We start from the raw sequence: 12,727 nt of genomic DNA, 5'->3' as shown, positions 1-12,727 counted from the left end.
GCTGCCCAAGTATTATTGGAGACATAATTTTTGGTGTGTGACTTTCATACTAGAATCACTGTAGCAAACAGAAAAACTCTGAGAATTAGCTAATGTGTCAATTATATCTTTTTATTCACTAATTCAATAATTACTTATTTAAAAATTATGTGCCAAACATTATTCTAGATGCTTGGATCACTACAAACAAATAAACAAACAAACAAACCCACAACATTTCTGCTCTCTTGAAGGTTGTATTTTAATGGGGGGAGATTGGTAAAAAATATGCAAATAATTAGTAAGATAATTTTATATAATGTGTGATATGAAGAATATACACAAGGTAAGGAGATAAGAAATATCTACGTGTACAGCAGGTGAAATTCTATCGAAATAAGGTAACCAAAGAAAGCTACTCTTAGGAAGTGACATTTGTTCTAAGAAAGGATGCAGCCATGTGCAAATATGGGAAAGGAACAATTTTCTAGGCAAAGGAAACAAAGATCCCAAGGTAAGGTGTGAGCTTCAGTTGTATGTAGAACAGAAAGAAGGTTGGTATACCTGCTGTATAATGAGCAAGAGTAATGGTATGAAAAGAATTCAGAGGGGGTCGAAAATGAGATATGGTATAGGGCTTTGTAATAAGGGCAAGGAGTTCACTTTTTCAAAAATTTTGACAAATACACATAACATAAAATTTACCATTTTAAGAATTTTGAAGTGCACGATACAGTAACATTTAGTATATCCAAGATGTTATGCAATAATTACCTCTATCTAGTTCCAGAACATTTTCAATATACCAAAAAACAACAAAAAAAAAACCCCCTGTAACCATTAAGTAGGAACTCTCTATTCCCTTTCCCTCACAACCCCTGGAAACCACAAATCTTTTTGTCACTGTAGGTTTGCCTATTCTGGATATTTCATATAAATGGAATCACACAATATGTGGCTTTATGTTTAGTTTACTTATAATGTTTTCAAGGTTTATCCACATTATATAGCATGTATCAGTATTTTTTTCCTTTTCATGTCTAAATAATATTCTTTTATATAGATATAATATATTTGTTTATTTATCAGTTGATGGACATTTGGATTGTTCTCATCTATCTATTATAATAGAATAGTAGAAAGAGTAGAGTACAAATTTTGTTTGAACAAGTCTTCATTTGGGCCAGCATATGATAATTCTATGTTTGAACAATGGCCAAACTATTTTTTACAGTGGTTTCACTATTTTAAATTCAGCCATATAGGAGGATTTCAATTCCCACACATTCTTATTTTCCTTTAATCATTTTCCTTTATTTATTTATTTACATTTATTTTCCTTTAATGATAATAACTATTATTACTTTTATATCCATCCTAGTGGGTGTGATTTAATATCTCATTATGTGTTTTAAATTATTGAAGTATAATTGACATCTGTTATATTAGTTTTAGGTGTACTACATATTGATTTGACAATTCTATATATTACTCAATGCTCACTACAATAAGTGTAGTCATCATCTGTCATCATACAATATTATTACAATATTATTGACTATATTCCTTATGCTATGGTTTTTATCTCTGTGACATTTATAACTAGACATTTATACCTCTTTATCCCCCTTATCGATTTCATCCATCCCCCAACCTACCACATCTCTGGCAACCACCAGCTTGTTCTCTGTATTCAAGAGTCTGAGTTTTTTGTTTGTTTGTTCATTTGTTCTGTTTTTTAGGTTCCACACATAAGTAAAATCATGTGGTATTTGTCTTCGTCTGACTTATTTCACTGCTTAAAATACCTTCTAGGTCCATCTATGTTGTTGCAACCTTCATGCATTCACGGTGAGGGTGTAAACTGGTGCAACCACTATGGAAAATAGTAAGGAGGTTCCTTGAAAAATTAAAATTTAAAAATAAAATTTTTTTTAAAAATTAAATTTAATTAAAAAATTTTTATTTAAAAAAATTAAAAATTAAAAATAGAAATACCATATGCTCCAGTAATTCCACTACTGGACATTTACCCAAAGAAAACAAAAGCACAAATTTAAAAAGATATATGCACCCTTATGTTTACTGCAGCATTATTTACAATAGTCAAGATATGGAAGCAATGCAAGTTTCCACTGATAGATGAATGGACAAAGATGTATCTATATAATGCAAGGTAAGAGTCCAAATTCATTATTTTGCATGTAGATATCCAATTGTCTCAGCACAATTTGTTGAAAAGGATACCAAATTGAATGGTCTTGGTATCCTTGTAAAAAAATCAACTGACAATAGATGTATGGATTAATTTCTGGGATCTCAATTCTAGCCCATTTATCTGTATGTCTATCCTTATGCCAGTAAAATAATGCCAGTTTTTATTACTGTAACTGTTGCAAGTTTTGAAATTGGGAAATGTGAGTCCTCCAACTTCATTACTCTTTAAGATTGTTTTGGTTACTATGGGTGCTTTACAATTCCAAATAAATTTGAGTATCAGCTTTTACATTACTTTAAAAAAGGCTATTTGCATTTTCACATTGGATTGCATTAAATCTGTAGATTATTTTGGAGAGCATTGCTACCTTAACAATATTATGTCTTCTACTCCATAACCACAGGATGTCTTTCTATTTATTTTGGTCTTTTATTTATTTCAGCACTGTTTTACGGTTTAAATTTTACTAGACTTGTGCCTCTTTGGTTAAGTTTATTTCTAAGTATTTTATTCTTTTTGGTGCTATAATAAATTGACTTGTTTTCTTAATTTCCTCTGGATTGTTCATGCTAATATATAGAAATACAGTGAGTTTTTCTGTGTGTTGATTTTGTATTCAGCAAATTTGCTAAATGCACTTGTTGCTTCTAACAGTTATTTTGTGTGTGGATCCTTTAGGGTTTATATATCTATATATCTATATAGATATAGATATAGATATAGATATATTTGTTCAATATATAACAATATTATTACTATCTATCTATCTATATACATAATACCATGCCCCATCTGTAAAGATATAGTTTTATATCTGTTTTTTACAGATAATTTAACTTCTGTTAGACTTGGTAAGTCTTTTTATTTCTCTTTATTTTTTTGTCCAAATGCTTTGGCTAGAACTTCCAGTACGCCATTAAATAGAAGTGGCAGAAACAAGCATATTTTTCTTGATCCTGATCTTAGAGAAAAAACTTTCAGTTTTTCATCATTGAGCATGATGGTAGCTGTGGGGTTTTTGTTTTTGTTTTGATTTTTTATAATGCTCTCTACTATGTTGAGGAAGTTCCTTTCTATTCTTAGTTTGCTGAATGTTTTCATCATGGAAGTGTATTGGATTTTGTCAAATTATTTTTTTGGCATAAATTGAGATAATCATGTAGTCTTTTTCCTTCATTCTATTACACTGGTGTACTACATTGATTGATTTTCTTTTTTAAAAAATATTTTATTTACTTGAGGACTGAGAGTGTCAGAGAGAGAATGAGTTGGAGTGGGGGAACAGAGGGAGTGAGAGAAGCCAACTCCCTACTGCACAGGGACCCAATGTGGGGTTAGATCCCAGGAACTTGAGATCATGACCTGAGCCAAAGGCAGATGCTTAGCCAACTGAGCCACCTAGGCACCCCTGATTGATTTTCATATGTCGAATAGGCTTTTGCATTCTTGGGATAAATCCCAGTTAGTCATAGTGTATAATACTCTTACGATGCTATTGGATTTGGTTTGCTAGTATTTTGTTGAAGAGTTTAGCATCTACATTAATAAGAGATGTTGGTATATAATTTTGATTTCTTGTGGTGTTTTTTTCTGGCTTTGGTGGCAGGGCAATACTAGCCTTGAAGAATGAGTTAGGAAGTCTTACCTCCTCATCTATTTTTGGAGGTGTTTGAGAAGGATTGATAGTGTAAATTTGCCTTAAATGTTTGGTGGAATGTATCAGTGAAACCTTCTGGTCCTGGGCTTTTTTTGTTGTTGGGAGGTTTTTACTTACTGATTCAGTCTCTTGTTACAGGTTTGTTCAAATTTTCTATTTATTTTTTAATTTAAATTCAATTAGCCAACATATAGTATATCATTAGTTTCAGATGTAGTGTTTAATAATTTATCACCCAGTGCTCATCACATCACGTATTTTTTTTAAAGCAATTTTGGTAGTTCGTGTGTTTCTATGAACTTGTCCACTTCGTCTAGGCTATCCGATTTGTGGTTTACAATTATTCATAGTATTCTCCTTTAACCCTTTTCATTTTTGTAAGGTCAGTGGTAATGTCTCCACCTTAATTTCTGAGTTTAGCAATTTGAATTTTTTTTCTTAGTCCAGGTAATGGCATGTTAATGTTGTTGATCTTTTCAAAAAACCATGTTTTGTTTTTGTTGATTCTATTGTTTTCCTATTTCCTATTTTATTTATATTAATTCTAATCTTTTTGTTTCCTTCCTTCTGCTAAATTTGGGTTTAGTTCTATTTCTAGTTCCTTAATGTGTTAAGTTGGATTATTGATTTTAGATCACTTTTTAAAATATAGGTGTGCACAGCTTATAAATATTCCTCTGAGCACCGTTTTTGATATATCTGATAATTTTTGTTATGTTGTGTATTTGTTTTCATTTATCTGCATGTATTTCTAAGTTTTTTTTGACCCACTGATTGTTATAAAATCTGTTTAATTTTCACATATTTGTGGATTTTCCAAGTTTTTCTCTTGTGATTGATTTCTAGTTTCATTCCATTATGATTGGAAAAGATACTTGATGTTATTTTAATAATTTTAAATATACTGAGACTTGCTTTGGCCCAATATATGGTCTTTCTTTGAAAATTTTCATGTGCACTTGAGAAGAATATGTATTCTGCTGTTGTGGGATGGGGTGTTCTATAAATATGTTAGGTTTAACTGATTTATAATGTTGTTCAAGTCTTCTATTTTCTTAATGATCTTTGTCTAATTGTTACATACATATCATAGGTGGGATATTGGAATATCCAACTATTATTATTTTTTTAAAGATTTTATTTATTTATTTGACAGACAGAGATCACAAGTAGGCAGAGAGGCAGGCAGAGAGAGAGAAAGGAGGAAGCAGGCTCCCTGCTGAGCAGAGAGCCCGATATGGGGCTTGATCCCAGGACCCTGGGATCATGACCTGAGCCAAAGGCAGAGGCTTTAACCCACTGAGCCACCCAGGCGCCCCCCAACTATTATTATTGAACCATCTACATTTCCCTTTAATTCTGTCAACTTTTGATTCATATATCTTGGAGCTCTGTTGTAAGATGTATGTACATATATAAATTTTATATCTTGGTGAGCTTATCTTTTCATCAGTATCTAATATTCTTCTTTGTATCTTGTAACAAAGTTTTGACTTAAAGTCTATTTTGCCTGATATTAATATATCCATTCTAGCTTTCTTTTGGATATTATTAGCATATAATTTTTTTCCATCTTTTACAGTTAACCTATTATAGTCCTGGAGTCTAATGTGTCTCTTTTAGACAGCATATAATTGAATCGTGTATTATTATCCACTCTTCAAGTCTCTGCCTTTTAATTGGAGAGTTCAATCCATTTACATCTAATTTCTGGTAAGAAAGGACCTATTGCTGCCATTTTGGTTTTTCTTTTCTATATGTCATACCTTTTTTCTGTATATTTTTAGTTATATTCTTAGCGGTTACTATGGTAATTATAATTAACATCCTTTTCATTCCTTCTATATTATAGGTTGATTGACATATAGTTCACATGCCATACAATTGCCCATTTAAAGTGTACAGTCAGCATCTTAACTTTATAAAAACCTAGTTTGAACTAATACCTACTTTGTTCAATAGTATACAAAACTCTGCTCCTATACATTTTCATCCCTCGCCCTTGTTATTACTGTCACAAATTACATCTTAGTACATTTGTGCCTATTAACATAAATTTATAAGTGCTGTTTAAGCAATTGTATTTTAAATAATATCAGAAAGGAGTTACAAAGCAAAACTACAGTACTAGACTTATATTTACATACATAATTATTTTTCAGTGTTATTTATTTCTTCATATAACTTTGTGTTGCTGTTGAGTATCCTTTCATTTCATTCTGTAAGACTTCCTTTAGCACATTTTATAGGATAAGTCTAATTGTAACAAATTCTCTCAGCTTTTGTTTATCTGGAAATATCTTCATTTCACCATCATTTTTGAAGGATTATTTTGTTAGATCTAGAATTCTCAATTGACAGGGTTTTCCTTTCATCACTTTGAATAAGTTACCCCATAATTTCTGATTTATATGGTTTCTGATAAGTAATCAGCCATTAATCTTATTGAAAAACACTTGTACCTGATGAGTTGCTTCCCAGGCATTTTACATGATTCTCTGTTTTTGAACAGTTTGATTATGGAAGTTTCATTGTGGATCTCTTTGAATTCATCCTACCTGATGTTTGTTGAGCTTCCTGGATGTGCAGATTCATATCTTTTATCACATGTGATAAGTTTCCAGGTGCAATTGATCTTCAGATATTCTTTCTGCCCCTTTATTTACCTTCTAGGACTCCTATAATGTATATGCTGTACACTTTGTGGTATCCCACAGGTCCTTTAGGCTCTATACATTTTTCTCCATTCTTTCATTCTGCTCCCCAGACTGGAATTTCAATCATTCTCTCTTTAAGGTCACTGATTCTTCTGTCTGTTCATATATGCTGTTGAATCTTTCTAGTGACTGTACTTTTTAGTTCCTGAATTTCTATTTGGTTCTTTTTTATAATTTCTCTCTCTTTATTGATATTTCCTATTTGATGAGATCTTCTTCTACTTGTTTTCTTTGGCTCCTTTTGCTTGGTTTCCTTTAGCTTTTTGAGCATATTTAAGACAGCCGTTTTAAAGTCTTTGTCTTGAGTTTAATGTCTGGGCCTCCTCAGGGGCAGTTTGTAATATTTTTTCTCACACTTTCTTGTTTCTTTGAATGTCTCATAATAAAAACCAGATGTATTTTAAAGTATAACATGATAACCTTGTAAAGATTCCCTCCCCCCCACACACCAGTTTCTTGATGCTGTTTATTGTGTGCTGTTTATTTAGTGTTTTTTCTAAGCTATGTTTATAATGACTGTGTTCTTTTTCACATGTGATCACAGAAGTCTCTGTTATGTTATCTTAGGGATTTCTTTAAACATCTAGAGCTAAAAAACAAAGCAAATAACAAACAAAAATACCATTTTGGATCTTTATAGATTGGCTTTAAATTGGAGCATTCCTTCAAAATTTAGCCAGGTATTTACAACTCTGCCTTAGCCTATATTTCCTATTTCACAGAGGCTAAAGACTAGTCAAAGGTGAAAACTTAGGGTTACTTAAGTATTTTTTGAGCATGAGTTTAGCTCTGAGCATTCACATGGTCTTCTAGATCCTTCATATATGCAGGAAATTTCCAAAGTTCTTATTACCTGCTTGTCCCTCATTCCCAAGCCTCTTCCTAATCTTTTCAGTCTGTCTGCTAATTGTCCATTTGCCCCTGCCTCAAGCAACTGCAGGCTTTAAATACTTTCAAAAAGTGCCACCCAAAATAAAAATCACAATGAGATACCACCTCCCACCCATTACGTGTGCTACCATTAAAAAAAAAAAAAAGAAATAGAAAAGTTTTGGCAAGGAAGTGAAGGAAATGAAACCCTAAGTATATTTTTGGTGGGAACATAAAATGGTGCAGCCACTGTGAAAAACAGTTTTCTGATTCCTCAAAAAATTAAAAATGAATTATCATATGGTCCAACAGTTCCCCTTCTAAGTATATACCCCCCAAAATTTAAAGTATTGTTTTGAAGAGATATTTTTCACACATGTTCACAACAGTATTATTCACAATAACTAAAAAGCAGAGGCAATGCAAGTGTCCATTGATGAATGAATGGGTAAACATAACGTGGTATATACAATGGAATATTATTCAGCCTTTAAACAGGAAGGGGATTCTAACACATGCCAGAACATGGATGAAGATTGAGGACATTATACTAAGTGAAATAAGTCTGTCACAAAAAGATAAGTATTATATGATTCCACTTATATGGGGTACTTAGAGTAGTTAAATTCATAGAGATAGAAAGTAGAACAGTGGTTGCCAGGGGTTGGGTGGATGGAAGAATGGGGAATTATTGTTTATAGAGTTTCAGTTTTGCAAAATAAAAGACTTCTGGATATGAGTGGGTGGTGATGGCCTCACAATAGGAATGTATTTAATACCTCTGAACTGCGTGCTTAAAAATCATTAAGACGACAAATTTTGTTATGTGTATTTTACTACAACAACAAAAAAATGGGGAAAATGCTGCCCAGGAGGCTACTCCATCCTGAGATAACTTGCGGTGAGGTGGGAAAATCAAAAGCAAGTTCCTGAGCTGATCCCTCAGGGAGCCACCAGGCAGGTCAAAATGCAAAACTACAACTCTTTGAAAACAAGGTCTGCATTGCCTCCTTTGGCAACTGTAAGCCCACAGTTCCATGGCTGTTGCTGAGCTATTGATTGGAGGATGTTCGGCAGGTGAGTAAAAATGTCATAATGCTCTCTTACTGAAACTCAGGAGCCTCTTTCTTCATAAGCACTACCCTGGTTGTTGTAAGCTGTTTTTGTTTTTGTTTTTTAATTTCAGAATTCCAAAAAAGTTGATTCTAACAGTTTTTTCCTAGCTTAAACATTGCATTAGTAAAAGGATAAATCCTTGGCTTTCCCTACTCCTCCATTTTTAGTGACCGCTCTCTGGAGTTTGCTTTTCTTTCTTACTAATGTGGAAAGTTGTTAAAGGATTTTTAAGCCAATTAGTTACAGGATTACAATTTATATTTTTAAAAGATTCCTCTCAGGGTGCCAGGGTGGTTCAGATGGTTAAGTATCTGCCTTTGGCTTAGGTCGTGATCTCTGGGCCCTGGGATCTAGCCCCACATGGGCCTCCATACTCAGCAGGGAGTCTGCTTCTCCCTCTCCCTTTGCCCCTCCCCCTGCTCATGCTCTCTCTCTCTCTCTCTGTCTCAAATGAGTAAATTTTTAAAAATCTTTAAAAGACTTTTTTTAAAAAAATAAAAGATTCTATGCTTTTTGAAGAATGGATTGTAAAGAGGTAAGAGTGGAACAAAGGACACTAGTTAGGATGATTAAGTGGAAGTTCATCCAATTATGGGTTGGTCTAGGATAGATTGGATTGGTAGTAAACTTTTTTTAAAAAATGGGTGATTCTTCAGTCAGAATGGCCAAAATTAACAACTCAGGAAACAACAGGTGTTGGTAAAAATGTACAGAAAGGGGAACCCTCTTATAATGTGGGAATGCAAGCTGGTGCAGCCACTCTTGAAAACAGTATGGAGTTTCCTCAAAAAGTTGACAATAGAGCGACTCCACAATCCAGCAACTGCACAACTAGATATTTATCCAAAGGACACAAAAATACTGATTCAAAGGGACACATGCACCCTAATGTTTATAGCAGCAATATCCCCACTAGCCAAAATTTGGAAAGAGCCCAGATATCCATCAAAAGATGAATGGATAATGAAGTGGTCTATATATCTAGATATATCTATCTACCTAGATAGATAGATATATCTATATCTATATATATCTATATATGTCTATATATAGATATATATATAATGGAATATTAGCCATCAAAAAGAATGAAATCTTGCCATTTGCAATGATGTGGGTGAAACTAGAGGATATTATGCTGAGTGAAATAAGTCAGAGAAAGACAAAAACCATATGATTTATTTACTCATATGTGGAATTTAAGAAATAAAACATGAACATAGGGGAAGGGAAGGAAGAATAAGAAAGACAGAGAAGGAGGCAAACCATAAGAGACTCTTAACTATAGGAAACAAACTGAGGGTTGCTGGCAGGGAGGTGGGTGGGATGTTGGGGTAACTGGGTGATGGGCATTAAGGAAGGCACTTGATGTAATGAGCACTGGGTGTTATATGCAACTGATTAATCACTAAATTCTACCCCTGAAACTAATAATACACTATATGTTGACTAAATTGAATTTAAATTAAAAAATAAAGAAAAAACTACGTGATTCCTGGTATATTTTTGGAGATTAGCTCTAGGTAATCTCCAGGATTTCTTATGAATATATGTGGAAAGTGAGAGGACAAAAAGAATGAAGAACATACTTAGAACTTGGATAATAGTGCCATTTTACCAATGAGGGGGACTAAAAAAATGACAGTTTAGGGAGGTAAATATTCAATGTTACATTTGAGATGGCTTTTGACATTCAACTGGCCTTGTCAGGAAGTCAGTTGGTATAAACATCCAGAGCTCAATAGAATGATCTGAGCTGGAAGCAGATTTGGCAGTCATAAACCTATAGCTAGTAATATAAATTTGTGAAACTAGGTAAGAACTTTTAGGGAGAACATGAAATCAGAAAATAATAGGCTAGGTAAGGAGCACTGGGGCCCAATAATATTTAGGCAAGCAGAGAAGGAGCCATAAAACAACCGGGAATATATTAGTGAAGTAAGAAGAAAACCAGGATTATGGTGTTACAGAAGCCAAGACAACAATGTTTCAAGAAAGAGAAAGTGGTAAACTGCATTGAATGCAGTTGAGAAGTTGAGATGTAATGAGGACAGAGAAATTACCATTGATTTGGCAAGATGGGGTGTGGGATGTTACAAAAGACCTTGTCAAGAGCAGTGCCTTACTGAAACATATTTAGGAGAAAATGGGAAATATGGATACAATGACTATAGAAAACTTCAAGAAATTCTGTTGTAAAGAATAGAAAAATGGAGCAATAGCTTGATGGGAATGTGAAGACATGGAAGGTTTTTTTTTTTTAAATAAAGAGGATACACAAGAATATGCTTATATACTGATAGAAATGAGACTGGTGATGTAGAAAGAGAGTACACTTATATGTGTTAGATCCTTGAGAAATCAGGGGACTGGAATCCAAAGCACAAATAAAGGGGATGGCCTTTGATAGGAGCAAGTATACTCCATCCATTTTAATGATAATCTAATATCTATTGAGCTGTATGTACCAGGTACTACTTAAAACACCTTACACATATTCATTTAATGCAACAAGACTGTGAGGTAGGAACTTTTACTGCCCTCATTCATTTTAAACAAGAAAAAAAGCTACAGCCTAGTAAGTTTAAATAGCTTAGTCAAGTTCACACAACTAGTAAATGGTAGAGTCATGATTTGTACCCTGGGAGTATGGCATTAGATCCCACACCCTTAACCACTATTCTATACAGTATATGGAGAAAGCTAGAGTGTGGACAAAATTAAATAGATGGTAGATTTGGTTATAAAAAGAGGAGGAAGTTCTCATCTGATTGCTTTTATTTTCTCAATAATATGAAGCAAGGTCTATATCAATATCTATAGATGTCTCATTCCTTTTAATGCCAACATAATACTTTATCATATAGTTGTACCACAATATAGTTATTTAACTAATGAGTTCCCTATTGATGAAATTTTGTTTTCAGGTTTTTGTTATTACAATGCTGCAATGAATATTTTTGTGCATATATCTTTGAGCATATATATAAGTATTTCTGTATAATGGATTTCTAGAAGTAGATTTTCTAGATCTTCACCATTAAAATTTTAATAGATATGGCCAAATTATCTGCTCAAAAGATTACCATTATTTATACTCTTATCCAAAGTATATGGAAGTGTTTATTTTCCATACCCTTGGAAACATTTCCTGTTATCAATCTTTATAATATTTGATACTCTCATGGGTTGCAAAAAGAACACCTAGTGCTGAGGTCTTGGTTTCTAAATACTGTTTTTCCAATCAAATGAACTAGGGCTCCATGTAGAAATGGTTGATCCCAGCACTGGGTTAGGAAAAATAAGATTAATCTGGTACAACATGTGGTGCCAGAAAGTAAGGAAGTAGTCAAACAATGGGGACCTGTCAAAATGACATAGAAGCTCTCAATGGCCAAAGTTGAAACAATCTGAACAAAATAATGGTAGTATTAGGTTATAAGTCAGAACAAAATAAACATCCATCTAGGAATGCATCTATTATAAATGAGTAAATAAGTGGGGGAGATGGGATATCTTTCTTATAGAATTTCAATTAATACATATAGAAGGAATGAAAGAAATAAAAAAATCAACATTAGGTTAACAGTAATAACTGTCACTATCAAGAACAACTGATGAATGCTAAAATTAGTGAGCAAAAGTATGATGAGAAACGGTATTTGAATAGTCTCAATGTACCTTCCTACAAGACATTTATTAATTATAAATAGGAAAACAGTAACTTTATAGTGAAGCTTGCCAAACACTACCTTAACCAAATGATCAAGGTTAATATCACCAGTAATAAGACATATCAGCATTAGCTATCTTTTGATATGATGCACTAAAGAGGACAAACAATGGGGAGGAGTTAAGATGACAGAGGAGTAGGGGATCCTAAGTTCATCTTGTCCCTGGAATTCAGCTAGATAGTTGTCAAATCATTCTAAACACCTGCAAAATCAACTGGATCTGAGAAAAGAAATGCTACAATTCTACAAATAGAAAAGTGACCACTTTTGGAAGGTAGGAGATGTGGAGACTTGAATCTGGGGTGATATGTCAGAAGATACTGTGGAGGGGAGGGAGCCAGCTTAAGGAGGTTACCACAAAGTAGTATAAGCAGTGGAGTGCAAAATTGGAATTTTAGAAGTCTGCTATGGGGGCGGCGGTGTGAGGGGGAGGACA

This window comes from Lutra lutra, chromosome X (genome assembly GCF_902655055.1).
Source record: "Lutra lutra chromosome X, mLutLut1.2, whole genome shotgun sequence".
Classification (NCBI taxonomy): Eukaryota; Metazoa; Chordata; class Mammalia; order Carnivora; family Mustelidae; genus Lutra; species Lutra lutra.
Note: the sequence above shows the minus strand (reverse complement) of the source record.